General features: G+C 35.8%; 1 pseudogene; it reads left to right on the forward strand.

Annotated features, from left to right (window-relative positions):
* The window catches only part of LOC108713549, a 49,441-nt pseudogene extending 32,895 nt beyond the window's left edge, over positions 1-16,546 (forward strand).
* The last annotated feature ends 2,287 nt before the right edge of the window (positions 16,547-18,833 follow it).

The following is an 18,833-nucleotide window of genomic DNA, read 5'->3' on the forward strand; positions in this document are numbered from 1 at the left end:
GAGATCCATTTTTTTTAATTTCCACTTTACAATAACAGACCTAACAGTTGATGAGGGCTGGTCTAAACGGTGGTATACAATAAGTGCCACATTAAAAGTCTGTGAGATTTTCAGTATGACTCATTCTGCTGCATGTGTTTGTCTAAGGAGATTGCATGACTATATGCTACAATTAATCACCTGTACCTAATGGGGTTGGCCCAAGTCCTGACTATCAGGAAAACTTCCCTAAATGATAGAGTTTATCAAACACATTTATCAAAGATCAATGTGCTTTGAGCAGTCAAACCCATTCATGTCGGGGGGGTTACAGCTCTGACAGCTTAGTGTGAGTGGTGATCTCCTGAATCCAGAATGCAAATTGCATGTTGGATATGACAATTTGTACAATTCTGCTGGAATGAAGCTTTCTAGTCTAAAAAAAGAATAATACAATGCATGTTAAATATTTTGTTTAGAAACTTGAATGCAAATTAAAGAATTGTTTTGCTGTCTTTTTCTGTAATTTCTGTAAATTTCCAAAATAAAAATTAAAAAAAAATCTGCATTTTAAATTTTAGAAATTCCAGGTAGGCATAGTTACCAATTCTTCAGGATCGCTACTTTCCAATTACGAATGAGACTGTTGGGTCACACAAGTGCTTGAGGCATGGATGATAGTTTTTTTGCAAGGGTCGAAAAGTTATAAACAAAAATCTGCAGTTTATGTTTTAGCATATCTAAAACATATGTAATTTATGTATCATTAAAATGTGGGAGTATCTCTTTACTAAGGAGAGATTTAAAACTATATGCTACAAAGTTTTATATGCAAAGTGGATATCAAACTACTCAGAATACCCCTGCTAGTAATATCTATAATAATAATGTATATGTTGCCCTCAGTAAACATTTGCAGATTGTTGTGTGGGAGCAGAAAGACCTTTACCTTAATCTGAGTTCTCAGAATGCATATTTAAAAATACATAAGGTTTAAATAAAATTTAAATAGGGTTTTTATGTTTTGTGTGTAAGTTATGAGACTATTCATCTAAATGTTGTGGTTTCTAGAAGCCACATATTTTTGGAACCCTATGAATATGTGGATTTGATTTATTCAGATGATCCCTCACTTTTAGAGATGTGCAGAGCTTTAACTGGAATTTTGATCATTCTGAAAAGGGCATGTGGGAAGTATGGTGCTGTAAATGTAACTCTTGCTATGTGCATTTTTGTTTAAAAAAATAGATATTTGGCATTAAACCAGCATAAGATTATTCTGCAGGTATTGAATTCACTGAGATCTCACTGTGCGCAAGAAAAGCAACAAAATGGTGTTGATGTAATTTTTTTTATGACAAGGCCAGATATTCAGAGTAAAACAATTATACCAGTCATATGATCTAAACACTTAATACCTTGCCATATACATTACTTTGCTGCAAAATATATATTCTGAACAAAATGTAAGCAGGACCAAGGCACAACTGGCTTGTTCTGAAAATCTGCTTAGTGATAATGCTAAGAAAGGTGATCATTTAGGTTAGGCTATATACAATCGAAGCAGGTCAAATCCTTCCCGATCTCTGGTTCAGTTTTAAAACACACCATATATACATGGCACAATAATTTACATAAATTCCACCTGGTTCAGATTCAAGAGTAATGTAAGGAAAAAAGGCCTGGCACACGGAGTAAGTTAAACCGGGGTCGTACCCCTAGTGTGTTTATTGCATCAAACAACGTTTCGGAGGGCGTTCCCCCTTCGTCAGGTGACGAAGGGGGAACGCCCTCCGAAACGTTGTTTGATGCAATAAACACACCAGGGGTAGGACCCCGGTTTAACTTGCTCCGCGTGCCAGGCCTTTTTTCCTTACATTGGTCCATTGGGAGTGCCGTCTCCCTTAGGTCTTGGGCACCAGCGTGAATCTACGAAGGGCCTGAGTGTGCGCGTGGTTTCTGTGTACCATCAGATTCAAGAGTACCCTTATACCAATCCATAATAACACACTTTTTAAGCAACCCCCACATTTCAGTGGTAGAAAGACAAATGTTTTACATGGTGCAAGGCATGCTTTTATCTACTGGAATGAAATCATTACAGTTTATGCAATTCACACAAAATCTGCCTGAGAAAGAGACTTATAGATATTATCAACTCAATTACAGTACTTTATTAAGTCAATCAATATTTCCTTTAGGAATCAACCATCTACATTACTTGATACATGCTGTCAGTGAGCGCGAAAACTTAAGGGAACTCTTTCCCTACTATATAAGCAAATTATGTCTTTTGATACCAAGGACCCTTTGGGAAGTAGATATAAGTAGATTGGGAAGTAGATATAGGACAACCTATTTCCCAGCAAGAATTTAATTTAATTTGGGATACCATTTCAAAAAAGAAGACTGGATGAAAGTAAATACAGAGAGTGCACTGCAAGGTGCAAGCCACTCATAAGCCTCAAGAATAGAAAGGCTAGATTGGACTTCTAAAAAAACCTGCTATAAAAGAATCAGCATATAAGTTTATGATGGCACATCACCCCAGCAGGAAAACACAGAAATTACTCTTCCGCTTCTTGTACTTTTTTTGGGAGTGCACAGACATTGGAGATTATACATACAGTCATATGAAAAAGTTTAAGAACCCCTCTTAATTCTTTGGAGTTCTGTTTATAATTGGCTGAGCTTTCAAAGTAGCAACTTCTTTTAATATACAGTTAGGCCCATAAATCTTTGGACAGAAACAACTTTTTTCTAATTTTGGTTCTGTACATTACCACAAAGAATTTTAAATGAAACAACTCAGATGCAGTTGAACTGCAGACTTTCAGCTTTAATTCAGTGGGTTGAACAAAAAGATTGCATAAAAATTTGAGTTTTTTGTTAACGCAATCACTTCATTTCAGGGGCTCAAAAGTAATTGGACCTATGACTCAAAGGCTATTTCATGGGCAGGTGTGGGCAATTCCTTTGTTATGTCGTCATCAATGAAGCAGATCAAGCCCTGGAGTTGATTTGAGGGGGGTTGCTTGTATGTGGATGATTTTGCTGTGAACAGACAACACGTGGTCAAAGGAGCTCTCCAATCCATCCTTAAGCTGCAAAAACAGAAAAAACCCATCCGAGAAATTGTTACAATATTAGGAGTGGCAAAATCTACAATTTGGTACATCCTGAGAAAGAAAGAAAGCACTGGTGAACTCGGCAACGCAAAAAGACCTGGAAGTCCACGGAAGACAATAGTGGTGGATGACAGAATAATTTCCATGGTGAAGAGAAGCCACTTCACAACAGCCAAACAAGTGAACAACACTCTCCAGGAGGTAGGCGTTTTGATATCCAAGTCTACCATAAAGAGAAGACTGCATGAAAGTAAATACAGAGAGTGCACTGCAAGGTGCAAGCCACTCATAAGCCTCAAGAATAGAAAGGCTAGATTGGACTTTGCTAAAAAATAAAAAAAAACATCTAAAAAAACAAGCACAGTTCTGGAAAAACATTCTTTGGACAGATGAAATCAAGATCAACCTCTAACAGAATGATGGCAAGAAAATGTATGAAGAAGGCGTGGAACAGCTCATGATCCAAAACATACCACATCTCTATAAAACATGGCGGAGGCAGTGTGATTACTTGGGCATGCATGGCTGCCAGTGGCACTGGTACACTTGTGTTTATTGATGATGTGACACAGGACAGACGCAGCCAAATTAATCCCAAATGCATATACATTCCTTACAGTTAAAACTGACAGATTAAACCTCAGAGATAGCTTTTTGTAGCCTTCCCCTAAACAATAATACTTAACAATCGTTGTTTTCAGATCTTTTAAGAGTTGCTTTGAGGATCCCATGCTGTCACTCTTCAGAGGAGAGTCAAACAGAAGCACAACTTGTAATTGGCCAATTGAAATACCTTTTCTCATGATTGTACACACCTGCCTATGAAGTTCAAGGCTTAACAAGATAATCCAACCAATTTTGTGTTGCCAGTAATCAGTATTGAGCAGTTACATGCATTCAAATTAGCACAATTATAAGACTACCCAAATTTTTTCACAGGCAGTTTTTCACATTTGATTTAAATTCCTACAGCTGAATACTGCTTCACTAAAAATATTTGATCAGAAAACACCCCAGTACTCAGATGTTCCTGGGAAATGAAAGACATACCACTGTTATTTTTCTGTGTTGAAAGTGGAGTAAAGTATTATGCAGGCTGACAGGTCTTCCGAAACGTTTTCATATGACTGTATATCTGGTGGACATGCCCCATAGCGGTTGTATATTAGAAGGACATCTTTCGGATGATAGAAAAGGTTTTTATCAAACCCATTGCCCATTAGCCCTTCCCACTAAAGAGCTTAATAAGACCCAAAATAAACTCTTGGGTCAAATCTTAGTTGTGATGAGAATCAACCTGGCAAAGCAATTTTTACAAACATCTATTGCTACTCATGGAATAGTCGAAAGAATCAATCTGACAAAATCTTTTATATTTAACGGCTTTATTGGCAGACAAAGTGGACAAACACATAGAAATTTGGACACCCTGGAACCTGTATATGAAAACTATATGAGATAAGCAATAACAAATATGGCAATATCTGGTATGATAAGCACCTGTATTGGCAGGATATTTACAAACTTGTAACTTTTTGACTTCCTGTACTAATATCCCCTACCCCCTTGAAGGTTAAACATTTCAACATACTGCTAACATTAAACATTGTATTCAATTATTGTTGCATATAAATAAGAAAAAGAGATAAAAAAACAAAACTGCAGAATGTAAATCGTGTAAGACCCACTGTCACTTTATTGTTATACATGGCAAGTCTTCAGTAATGTTGATAAATGCATGTGTAGGGATTTCCCACTGTATATACCCTGCGGTGTGCCATTCCTATTAATCCATCTTTGTTATACCTATCAAATTGGGACATATTGGGTCACAGGAAATGTGCCCAGTGTTTGCATGCAGAATTGTATCTTGTAAATGAGATCTTTTCACTACAAGTGTATGTTATTTAAAATGTTTTTCACATGCTGCTTCTATACAGTACCATTTGTGCTATATACATATAGCTATATACATATAGATTTGACCATTTTAACTTGCATAGTGCACTCATTGTATTGGAATAAACTGACCATCCACATAAAAAAACATATCTGCAAATAATTAAAAGATGAGCATTGAAATATTTTTTTAGTTATCTTTGCACCCTGCAAGTTCATTTGAAATACTAACAGGGAAGAAATTGTACAATAATCATTTGAGAAGACATATACTTTTACAGATCATTTACATTGACTAACAGATCTTGGATGCGCTTGGCAATCAATATTTTACATGTATTCATGGGTATTTCCTGCTCATAGCTATACTTTTTTTAAATACAAGTTTAATTATTATCTTCAAGTAGTACATATTTTGTGTATAAGCAAGATAAACTTCCAACGGCAAACTTTATTTATGCAAAGAATGTACATGTAAATTCAGTGCCTGTTCATGTAAAACAACATCCTTATGGTTATCTTAACAGCCATGGTTCAGTGAAGCTTCTTAATAAACCTTTTCATTGCCAGGTAGTGGAAATGAGGTAGAAATGTATTGAACAGGTATATGAAGGCTTTTTACAATGTCTGTAACTCAGGCTTTCAGACCTAATCTATATGATTGCCTGGGTGAGATGCTACTGCAAGTTACTGGATGTAAATTGATATTATAAAAATCTAGATTTTGTTTTGTGCTTTCCAGTACCATAGTTCTTAAACAGTGCTTGTTTTTGCTCAGATGTGTGAGATATGCCAACATGACCACCTAAACATATAATAAGAGTCAGTTTAGCCTATGTATTTTGTATGGTAGGAACAAAAATAAGGAGAGATTTAGGAAAAATACTGCACTGCAGCTTTGATAAATGAATGCGTTGTTTGGACTTTAATAAAGAGAAAAAGTTATGGTTTGAGATGTGCAAAAATGGTGCAACCGAAAGGTTTGCCCTTTACAGGTAAAAACAATTATAAAGTTCTGACACACTAGTAAACAAATTCACCTGCATTGCCATAATATTTCCTGGAAACCTAGACATGTCTGAAATGCAAAGAAGAGATACAAACCATTAGCCTTATTTAAAGCTGATAGTAGAATACTTGGGAGTGATAACTGTCAAGTGGACATTCTTCCAGTGTCTTTCACAAACAGGTCTTGCTGTAGAAAGGGTTTACTTCCAATAGTTTGAAGAATTGGAGACTTAAAAGAAAAGCATTGATTGAAAACAATTAATAGAAAAGTGAGAGGGCTCACCTTTTTATGTAAACTTTTTTGTTAATAGTTACAAGTTTTAAAGGTTTTCTCCAATTTTTATGTTTATGGTGAATTAAAAAAGATACATATACTTTCCTGGTGATTTTATGGGTCAACTTGTTCTCAATATCAAACAACTTGACACTTTTCTAACCAGTTTTTGGTTTGTAATAGTATGCCGGTAATATTTCACATGACGTTTCCTACCTTCGTCTTTTGTAGAAAAAAAGAAAGGCGTTTTATTCCAACCTGTTCAAAGTGAGTGACTGATACAGACTGCTTCTGTAGATGGTCTTATTATGTAGTTTGTACAGGGACACTTATTGTGGCCTTGCACAAACAAATCCCTAATACTGTAATATTTTCTTTATAATTATCCATTATTATAAGAATGTTTTATATATAAGCATGTGCCAACATATTCCATATTCAGTAGGTGAACTGAATTTCTGGCAGTCTTTGGGGGGGGGGGGTTACCTGAGTGCTAGCAGAGTGTCACACTTCAGTTGAATTCATTGCCATTAATTTTTTCGGCTGATGTAGGGGTTACCTAGGAAAATTATGTTTTTTTGTTTGTTTGTTTTTTAGAACAATTTAGGATTTCCGAAATGGACTTAGAGGCATATTTATGAAATGTCGGATTTTAGTGGTTTTTGAAACTGTGACTATACTCGCTTCCTCTAAAACCTAAAACCACGAATGTCATGAAATTTATTAAAAGATCCAAATAAAAAAGTATGGATTGAAAAAAAACAAATACCTCTAAAACCAATTCCTAGCGAAAACAATTCCGAAAACCTTTAAAAGTCCGAATTGATTTAGAGCAGTCCAATAGGATCAGCCCAGCTCCCATTGACTTCTAGAGAACCTTGATAACTTTTACCTGGCAAAGTTTTGCATTGGAGGTTTTCATGGTTTTTACACTTTAATAAATCTCAAGCTTTTTTTTTTTTTAAAAAACAAAATAGGAAAACCACAAAACCACACATACGCATATATGAAAATGAAGCTTTTATGTATGAATTTAAAAATCATAAAAAGGTTATTCAAAATGAGCAAATCCACTAAAATTAAAAAAAAATAGTCACACAGTGTGACTAGCAGTTAGATTGCTCCACTAAATTGGTAAAGTGTATGAAATCCATAAAGGAAGAAATGAAACCACATACATAGCAAGAACAGAACACTTCTTATAATCTATTTAGCATCATTCATAATTAGTCCTAATTTATATATACAGGTATAGGATCCCTTATCCGGAAACCCGATATCCAGAAAACTCCGAATTACGGAATGGCTGTCTCCCATAGACTCCATTTTATCCAAATAATCCAAATTTTTAAAAATGATTTCCTTTTTCTCTGTAATAATAAAACAGTAGCTTGTACTTGATCCCAACTAAGATATAATTAATCGTTATTGGAAGCAAAACCAGCCTATTGGGTTTATTTAATGTTTAAATGAATTTCTAGTAGACTTAAGGCATGAAGACCCAAATTACGGAAAGATCCGTTATCCGGAAAACCCCGGGTCCCGAGCATTTTGGATAACAGGTCCCATACCTGTATCTTATAAATAATATTTATTTAGATATTGTATAATTAAATATTGTTGATGAAGACTTTCAGAAGGAAATAAAGGTGGTAGATTAATGTTTCCAGTTTCTCCTAAAGGTAAATGTATTTGTGTACAACAATCCATTCCTACTGTATATGGAAACAACAAGGTTGTTAAATTAACCTATTTAGAGTGCTTTAAAGCATTTTTTGCGGGGGGGGGTGCAAATTGTTAGTCACCTACCCAGTGAAATAAACCTCAACAAACTTAACTTGATGACTTCAAGGTTAGAAAATGTTGGCACAGCACTAAGAAACAACACCAGCCCAAGGAAAAACTTAGCGATCCATTTAACTGGGGGGAGGGGGGGGGTTGCCTAACATTTTACCATCCCCTAGTGAAACAGGCTTTCCTTATCCTTTAAGAAGACAGCTAATCAGAATTAAATTATCAAATGGCATTTGACTTGTGAGATATGTGAGGAGGTTGCAACAAATAAATTGGTATTATAGTGTATTATAATGTATAAAGTGTATATATATAATATAAACAGTGCTTCTCCAGTGCATTATCCTTCCTCTTAAATACAAAGAATAAAAAGGAAACCATACCTATAGTGCAGTAAAAAAATATAATCTACTTCATAGAAAACAATTTTGGTTTACTATTGTGGTTATAATGAGAGTTGTAGTTTGTCAACATCTATAAAGTTACAGGTCACTCTGCTATTAACACTTTTGATTTAAAAATCCTCTTAATGCTAAAAAAGCTTTGTTTTGTTTTTTGTAAGATGGCGGCATTGCAGAGCCCATTCTATGGAGACAAAATGAACCTTTACTCTCTGTGTAAGAAGATTGAACAGTGTGACTATCCTCCCTTACCATCTGAACACTACTCAGAAGAGGTAATATTATTTTCCATTTTTTTCATATTTACTGTTAGCTTCTGCTTTACCACACCCCTCTTGTTTCTTCCATCTGTTTGCCTGCACTGCCCTCTGCTCTTGTTCTTCCACTACTGCTTGCCTGCCCTTCTTTCCTTCTACATTTAATATCCCTTTCTCCACTATTGGGGGTTTTCCTACATGTACACCCATCTGCCATCTTGTATTTATTATATCTTTATATTATATAGCACTTTTTTACACAGCACTGTACATTTTTGAAATACAGTAATAGTACAGGCAGGTTAAGCAAACTTGAAATAAATATACATGGCTGCAAAGATGAAGTGCTGCTTGTTAAAATATATTAGAGGAAGTAAGGCCCTGTTTCATGTGGTTTACATTTGACTTGAGTGGGTAACTGATATGCACAAACAGTAGGGTAATAAGTGCTACTTTTGGGAACTATCCGGGAATTGATTTATAACTGCTCCAGGTAGTAATGGAGTTTAGTTTTAAGAGGCTGAGGTAAAGCTCAATAAAGAGTAATTCGTGAACAGTATTGTAGAGGTAGGGAACAGCAAGAGAAAGGCTAGATGGTAGTTGAAGAGGCTGGATTTGAGAGATTATGGAAGAGACAACCAGAAACCTATGATGAGGTGTAGACGTCTAAAGAGCTAGGAGGGTTAACAGAAGGATTTTGCTTAACAGGGAGCCATAATAAATGTTTGGCAGCTTTTAGGGCAGAGCAAGAAGAACATTTCACACTGTCAATGACAATGAGTAGCGATGGTTACATAGTATAGTTAACATGCAATGTTCAAGTTGATCTTGACAAAATTGTATTGGTATCGGGGCACAACATTGTACAGACAAGTTTGTAAAAACCATTCCTTTAACTTTTCAGGTTATTCCTGCATTACATTGCCTAGTTGTGGATTGAGATGATATTTAGCCACCCATGGGCCCCAGATTTTGTAAAATTTGGTAGGGACTGCTCTTTTGATATACACTAATTGTTCTATTCTAGTCCAATGTGGACACAATTTCTCCCCAGTATTGCGTGATCTTGCTACAGCGCCACATCGTGTTAATAAAGGTCCCCTTCTGTAATGCTCACCTTCTACAAAGATAAGTGAACTTTAAAGAAAAATAAATGCATTAGGTCTATCAAAGACAGGCTACAGGGAGAGTAAGAAAGGGCTGATTAGAAAACCTTGAGACACCCCCACACTAAGTGGAACTGAGGAAGAGGAGTTGTTAGCAGAAGGCAGAGTAGAGACTCAGAAAGGTAAAAGGATAACCAGGATGCATCTTTGGTGTTGATACCAGGGGAAAGAAGAATTTGCATTTGTATAGAATGGTTGACAGAATTCGTAGCAGAAGATAAATGTAGGCAGAATAGACTAGAGAAAAATGCCTTGGTAATATGGAGATCATTTGCAACTCTACATAAAGCATTGTTGGTGTGCTGTTAAATAACCAGCAGATATAATAGGTCCATGTCCAGCAGATTATATGTGTTAAGAGTTAACAATAGCTTGGAAACAGTTAATAGAAATACAACATTTTTGTCCAGTGTGGCCATTTTAAGAATATACTTGACACAGGTGTATTTGAATGATGTTAGAATCATTCCCTCCTTGTGAATCAATGCCATAGACTTAACATAGACTTAAATTCTAATGGTTCTTTTATCCTAATTTTATTGATGTCTATAGTGGCTGATTGAAATCTGTAAGGTTTATCCCAGGTTGTTAAAGGAAAACTATACCCCCAAAATGAATACTTAAGCAACAGATAGTTTATATCAAATTGAATGACATATTAAAGAATCTTACCAAACTGGAATATATATTTACATAAATATTGCCCTTTTACATCTCTTGCCTTGAACCACCATTTTGTGACTCTATCTGTGCTGCCTCAGAGATCACCTGACCAGAAATACTACAACACTAACTGTAACAGGAAGAAGTGAGGAAGCAAAAGGCAGAACTCTGTCTGTTAATTGGCTCATGTGACCTTACATGTGGTTTGTATGTGTGCACAGTGAATCGTACGATCTCAGGGGGCGGCCCTTATTTTTTAAAATGGCAATTTTCTATTTATGATTACCCAATGGCACATACTACTAAATAAGTATATTATTATGATAATGGTTCATTTACATGAAGCAGGGTTTTACACATGAGCTGTTTTACTCAGTATCTTTTAATAGAGACCTACATTGTTTGGGGGGTATAGTTTTCCTTTAAGTACATGCATAGCATAAATGCTCCTTTCTTTAGCTAGCTTACAGTTAACTGCTACTAATATCCTTGTGTAACTTAAGCTTTGGCTAATATCACAAGTCCTGGAGAAAATGCCAGAATAGTCCCAGTCTGTTGTCTGCAAGCAGTGGCAGCAAAAGAGTGCACAGTGATGGGCTAATGACATCAGTGGGACTGTCTGCAGACACAGGGCAGTATTGGAGTTTTCTCCGAAAATGGATAAAACACCAGGTATGATATTAGCCTTAAGGTCTCTGTTTGCTAAATGTACATTGTGTGCAGTCAAAGCAAGTTTTGCTAGCCTTTCCAGTCCCGTTTAGCAGGTTCAATTTCCACATTATTAACTTCCAGCTTCTCCATTCTCTTTGTACTGTCCACTTTTCTTTCTTTGTCACCCTGAAACCCTGGATTATCAGGTTCTCTGGGCAGTCAGCTTAGTTCTCTGCTTAAGGTATCGTTCCTCCATGATTTCTTTTTCCATTCCTTGACAGCTTACAAGTTTCTCTTACACAATAATGTATTTTTATTTATTGGGAAACAATACATCTTTTTATAATGTACACTTTTGGAATACACATTTCCTAACCACAAGAGAACATTTTAAAGTTTATGGGTCACACTATAAAACTACAGGATTTTTTTGTTGAACTTCAATGAGTTATGCAGCTAGGCAAATAGCAAAGCATAAAGTGCACACTTTGCAAAACATGAGCTGATACTTTCTAAATACAATCAATTAATACATTCTGTACTGTTTCTGAAATAATCAAGTTTATCTTCACTGTCCCTCTCTCAGCATCTGTTTCTCTTCATTCTCTCTTCTTGCAGGAGTTGGGTGTCCGATAATCATTGACAGTTAGAGCCAATATATCTTATAAGGGGGCTCCTTTTGCCTAGAACAAGGGTGCCCTAAAGGTAGATCAGGATCACACTGTCAACAAACAGCTTGTCTAAATCACCCTCCTATTTCATGCTTTTCCTTCAGATATTTATTATGTTTAGGCTCCATAAGAAATAGTTGTTTGTTAAGTATAGCTATATAAATGTTCAGTATTTAAGTAATATTTCCATGGAACAGAATGCTAACAGTTCTTTTATGGATGTAGATCATAATGGGACATCATCACTAAAAGTAGACCTCGCTTTAGCAAAGTATGGGCGCTCCTGACCTAGAAGATGTATTAGAGCTCACTCTATAAAAATCACCAGACATCATGTCTCTCTACATGCTGGATTTGTGCAAAAGGCAGTTTTTTTGTTAGATTTTGTTTGTACTGGGATCAATTATTTGAGTGAGCTCTAATACATCTGCTAGGAAAGGAAGCCGCCCCCATAAGATATATTGGATCTAAATGTCAATGACTATCTGATGCCCAACTGCTGCAAGAAGACAGAATGAAGAGAAACAGATTATGACAGAGGTATAGTGAAGGTAAACAAGATAATTTCAGAAATGATGCAGAATATTTAATTGATGTATTTACAAACTTTCTTATTTGTGGTTTTTTGCTTTTTATTATTTTCTGCTTCTTAATAATTTTACATAGCCCACATGTGCAGAAATACTTCTGCTGGCTCACTGTGTGCAGCTGGCTCCAAGCAGTAATGTACAATGATGGGATGAGTGTCAGGGGCAGCCTTTTGTTCTGACACTCATGCTATCTCCCCCCCCCTTACCCTTCCCTTCTTTCCCCCTCACTTCCACTCTGCACATGAATATTTCACATATCTGCATCCTCATCGCCTATTCTCCTTGACTAATTTTCAGACTGTCCGCATTTGCATTTCACATGGTAACTTATTAGGAAGGTACAGGGATGCTCCAGGATGGCAGTTGCCATGGCAACCTGCATGAGGATTATAATGAGGGTACCACTCAGTGGAGCGGCTGTGCCGGTCCTGCCTGCAGGGCTTCGATTCTGTGGCTAAGTGTGAATCCTGTGTCACAGCCCAGAGGCACAAATCAAAAACCTCTGGCCCACACAGACGATTATTTTCCCAGTTAGAAAAAAAGATTTATGGTTTTGTTATTTTTTTGCAGCATGTTAAGTTTGTACTTTAAAGAACTGAAAAATCGCCCAAATCTTCACTTTAACTCCCTCACTGCTACAGCTCGCCCGTGAGATGAAGGAATAAACGTTGTGACGCCTAGAACAGAGCAAAGCATATTGTGTTTGAACTTTAGAACATTTCTAAATGAAAAATAAGACATGCATTTTTTGGCTTCTAGCTTTTTACTAACTGTAGGTATGAAAGGGTTATTGATAGTCTGTCTAACAAATAGTAAGCGTTTTAATACATTTTCTATACGTGTAAATTGAAATGATGCATTCAGTCATAATATAACTTAATGATATCTATTGTTGTTCTTCTTTTGCCCCCATCCTTCCTTGTTACAAAGCTTCGAATGCTGGTGAATACCTGTATCAATCCAGACCCAGAGAAGAGACCAGATGTCACCTATGTCTATGAAGTTGCAAAGCGGATGCACGCCCTAACTGCCAGTAGCTAGATCACATGCAGCACCAGTAGTTATCCAATTATTCATATATTTTCAATATGTTTCATTCAATATTGAAAGAGGGGATACTGTGGGGAAGGCACTATTGAATCAGTTCAGACCCCTTTAGTACGGCATGGTTATTGGATGTACTGTATAGCCCAAAATGCTTAGCAGAACTTCTACTTTGGGAATCAGAATTAAAAAAAAATCTTTTTTTATATTGGATTCACACTGCAGGGTGCACTGGATGACTAATAATTATCAGTGTGATCAGTGTGAAAGGGATAATAAAATCAAGATACAAGTTGTGCCTTTATGTGTTTTTAAAAATGTACAGTGCTGCATACACAGTAGTTCAATATAGATATATATGCATAGCAAAGACCTAGGAAGAAGTTACACGCATTGGAATACTTACACATGGTTTGTTCCATGTTATACTGTCAAACAGTTCATAGGTATGGTTTAATATGCATGTGAATGATCTAATATGCACCTTTAGAGAACAATAACATGCAATTTGTTCTTTTAAATACTATATGACTGATAAGAAGATGATTATAAACTGTTAATTTGCTTAGCCTGTTAAGGTTCTTAGACAGTCTAACAAATAATCATAGTATTATTTGCCATTATAGGGGGAACTATACTATAGAGTGTTTTGCCTTTCTATAGTGCCTTTGTCCAATGTTCTATGTATTTTTGATGACCCTAGACACTAGAACATAGTTTGATTATCAGCCCTACATCTTGGCTACCTAATAACTATGTTCTATCATTTTAAAATGAATTTCGTTTGGATTTCTTACAAACCAGTACCCAAAATATCATGTGGCCCTCAGCTTGCCACAAATCTATAGTTTTAAAGAATTTGGGAGCATGTTGCAACTTCCCACCAACTTTCCTCTTGCTGTAATAACTATATATGAAAAAAAGAAGCAGCAGAGGCACGAGTTTCATCTTCAGAACTTCTGTTTGATCAGTCAGCAATATGCTAAATATATTTTATTACCCATCACTAACAGGAAACCATCTTGTATGACAACCCTTTCTGGAAAAGGAAGGTCCCATACCTAAAATAAGCATACTATTTATAAGTATACTTAGCCTATGGCTGTTTGTGACATTCTGTGAACTTCTCTTTTTAACTGAGGGGTAGACAAAACCTGTTAAAGACACCATGAATGTTGGTTGCAGCTAAAAAAAAATAGGTTGAACAACTCACAAGTAAATCCTTATATATCTGAACAACTATACGAAAATAACTTATACAGACTACTTGTGAAAGGAATGTGTCCACTAGAGTTGAATAGCCGACCGTTAGTCTTTACTTCTAAAGTTACAGGATATATAGGCCCAAAGCTTCAGGTTTGACTGTAACTAACATGCCTCAATAAATAGTTGTTGTTTAAATACTTTCTACTTGCCATATACCAGATCAGATCAGTAGAGTTTATATAAGGTCTCTATTCTGCAAGGTTTGTTTTGAGCTTGGAACAACACAACGACTTCAAGATAGGAACTGTTAGTACTGTTAGAGTCATTTTACTGCAAACTTCAAGTTTTGTCATTTTGTGTAAGAAACCCTGTGTTTAGTCTGTTCTGCATTTATTATTTTAGTGCAAAATCTACAAATACATTTTGGCTTATTTTCCAAGTATTTCCATTTGTAAATTGCATGTATCTAGCCCAGTTCCTCTGTATCTGTCACATATTTTGAGTGCCTTACAAAATGCTAAATCCAAAGAATCACCTTTCAAAATCTTACTGATAACTCCTTTTTTTACTTTTCTCTGCATACTAGCTTAATGATTTGTTATTTTTGCTGTGATGTATATCCCCATGCTTTCTGTGCATCTCCACCTCTTTACCTGTGATGCGCTGAAGCAACTTGTTGGATTTCATACTCAGCGGACAGTAAAGCAGTTCAAATATTCTGAGAATCTTTCTGCCTCAGAATTTAGTTGAAGGCAAAAATGAGGTGCTTGAAATTCTGGTTTTGTTTTTGCTTTGGCTTTTTTTTTCTTGCCAGTAAAATAATAGAATAACCACTTGCAAATATTTTTCATACTCAAATAAGTTTATTTCTTAAGCCAACTGCTTTTGTTCATTTAGTTCTTTTGTTCATTTAGTATATAATGTTTGAACTTTTAGCATAAACCAGATTTATTAAGGGTCGAATAGTAAATTTGTATTTTTGAATTTCACATATTAGAATTTTTAATGCCCCTATTCGAATGTGAGATTTATCACACCTCATCCATGGAAACAGTCCTAATTAGAATATTTACCACCTAAAACCTACCGAGTTCATTCAAGTCAATGGCAGAGGTCCGTTAAGCCATTTGGCATGTTAATAGCCATTCCTGACTTTCGAGGTTTTTTTTTCGGAGAAAAACTCGATTAGTACCAATCAAATAAGATTCAGATTTTCGTGTCGGAACTATTTGATTGAATATTAGAGATTCAATTTTTTTTAAATAACCTACCTGTGAGGATATTCAAATGAAAAAAAAAATTCAAAATGAATGAATTCAAAATTCAACCTTTGATAAATGAGCCTCCTAGTGAAGTTTGATGTTTCTGTAATGTGTTTCTTGAATGAATTCTACATTACATTGTGTGTGTTTCTGTCAGCATAACAGTACTCAGAATTGTACAGAAATCAGTTTGTATATTTATTTATATATAATTTCGAACCTTATTGTTTTGTTAAGGACAAAATCAATTCTTCATTCTGCTTCAGAAATTTGCAGCATTTACCTACCAAGTCAGGCGTAGATTGCTCATAAAGTGACCGACTAGACTAACTCCAGATAGTATGTACATGCTCAGGATGTTTACTTTCTATTTATTACAATGTAATTGCCATTACATTGAATGCTTTAATCACATCGTACTGTGCAACAAAAGAAATGTCTGAAGCATATAAATATGCCTATTTCATTCTATAAGCCCTGTTGTGTTACAGAACAGGAGAAATTATTTGCTGTACAATGCTCGATAATAAAATAAAGTATCAATTTCTTAATATACAAATGTGTTGAATGTTTCTGATTCACAAGTATGCATACAGCCTTCATTCATAAAAGTAATAAACCTGGGAAATTGTCTTTAAAATAAGAAATGTTAGTTGCACCTGAAAACAATTGGTAATGTATAAACTGTAACATTTTGTATTTATGCGGGGATGTGTATATCCTAATATTCGTGTGGCTGAGTAGTGACTAGGACAACAAAGATGGCAGTCTCATCTCAATTTCTCCCCACTGTACAAGGGGACAGCAAGGCTTTACTACTATTCATGTATGCGGTTTAGGAGGAGGCCAAAGCACAAATACTCAACATGTTTAGGGCAACAACAAATTTATGATTTTGGACACATTTTAGCCCCATGATTTTGCGGGGCAATGGTGTGTAATGGTTAGAACTACTTCAAGGAATTTATTCTCTCCATGTCTGTGTAGGTTTTCTCCATCCTAATCAAGTTTCCTTCCACTCCAAAATTATTCAGGCAGATTAACTGACTTCTGATAAAATTGAACAGGACACTGTAACAGAGACAAGCTTAGGAAAGGGAACATGTGATTCCTGAACGTCTCAATATAACGCTGTACAGATGAGTTACATGCTTCACATTGCTGATGAACTTTGTTTTTATGGATGTCTTTGATAAACACTATGTTTTAAGGAGAAGAGTGCAACCTGGTTGGACAATATATATAATACACAAGAGCCATGAATAAACGGTGCTTAGTGATGTCATCGGTTATCATCGGAATTTAGTGATGTCATTTCTGTCACATGACTCGCTGAAACTTATAATCAATAAAGTACCCCCTGTTGCAAAATAGAAGGATATTAAAGGTCACCTCTGAGTTCCATGACCTGTATAAAAACTCTGTATGGAAATCCTTGGTTACTTATAATATCCTTATATTTTAGAAGAGTGGATACTTTATTTTCTCTCTCACACTACCCCCCCCTCTCAAATATATGGACCCAGTTCTTCCAAATGTTCGGAAACTGGGATTTTCCTGATAATGGATGTTTCCATAGTTTGGATCTCCATACAAGTTTACTAAGAAAAATCATTTAAAGGAACTGTTCAGTGTAAAAATAAAAACTGGGCAAATAGGCTGTGCAAAATAAAAATGTTTCTAATATAGTTAGTTAGGCAAAAATGTATAAAGGCTGGAGTGACTGGATGTGTAATATAATAGCCAGAACACTACTTACTGCTTTTCAGCTCTCTAACTCTGAGTTAATCAGCGATCTTTAGGGGGGCCACATGGGACATAACTGTTTAGTGAATTTGCAATTGATCCTTAGCATGCAGCTCAGATTCAAAAGCAACAGTTATGACCCATGTGCCCGCCCCCTCAAGTCTCTGATTGATTACTGCCGGGTAACCAATCAATGGAAACCAAGAGAGCTGCAAAGCAGAAAGTATTGTTCTGGCTATTATGTCAGACACCCATTCACTGAAACCTTTATACATTACATTTTTGGCTAATTATATTGAAAACCTTTTTTTTTTTTTGCACAGCCTATCTATTTATCCAGTGTTTATAATGAATAATTCCTTTAAACTCTGTTCCATTAAAAAATTCCTTTAAACACCTTTAATTCCTTATCCTTTTAATATGTTAGCGATATGTTAGTGACATGCTACCAAATGCTTTGTAATATTTGCATGATTTGATAAGTGTATATATACAAGACAAACGATCTTGTATCTAAGTGCATTTCCTTGTGCAATCTTGCATTCCGATTGGTATTTGTTAATGACATGAGACAGACGAACCATTTTCGTTTGCACTATTCCTGGCGTGAGTTGGCATCTAACTATATATTGTATCTAAAACATGACCTACAAAACACACGTCACTTGGCACAATGAAGCTTCTTGTATGTACAGATTTTCTCGCGCTGTATCAATGACCTCTAAGCTGCCGCTCATTGTGCATTACAAACCATGACTCCTCACCCTGCAGTGAGATATTAATGATTTATCTTATTCAATACAAACACAAGGAGGAGGGGGAATACAAAGCTTTCCTTAAAATTCCTCAAAGCAAAACAGTTTGCTGAGGGGTCTGATTCTTCTTAATCCTCTCTAAAGCAAAACGAAGCAATTATTTTGTCTTTTCTACAGATGTTTTGAACCACACAGCCATCCGTAATACCTACTGTTATTAGCAAGAAAGCCACACTGTTGAAGGAACCTTCATTAAGCAGAATCCTGCTGATACAGCTATTGATCCAAAAACCTCTTCCAGGTTCTGCTGGACACAATATCGGCTCCCTCTGGCCCTGT

Source organism: Xenopus laevis, chromosome 4L, assembly GCF_017654675.1.
Source record: "Xenopus laevis strain J_2021 chromosome 4L, Xenopus_laevis_v10.1, whole genome shotgun sequence".
In the NCBI taxonomy this organism is placed as follows: domain Eukaryota; kingdom Metazoa; phylum Chordata; class Amphibia; order Anura; family Pipidae; genus Xenopus; species Xenopus laevis.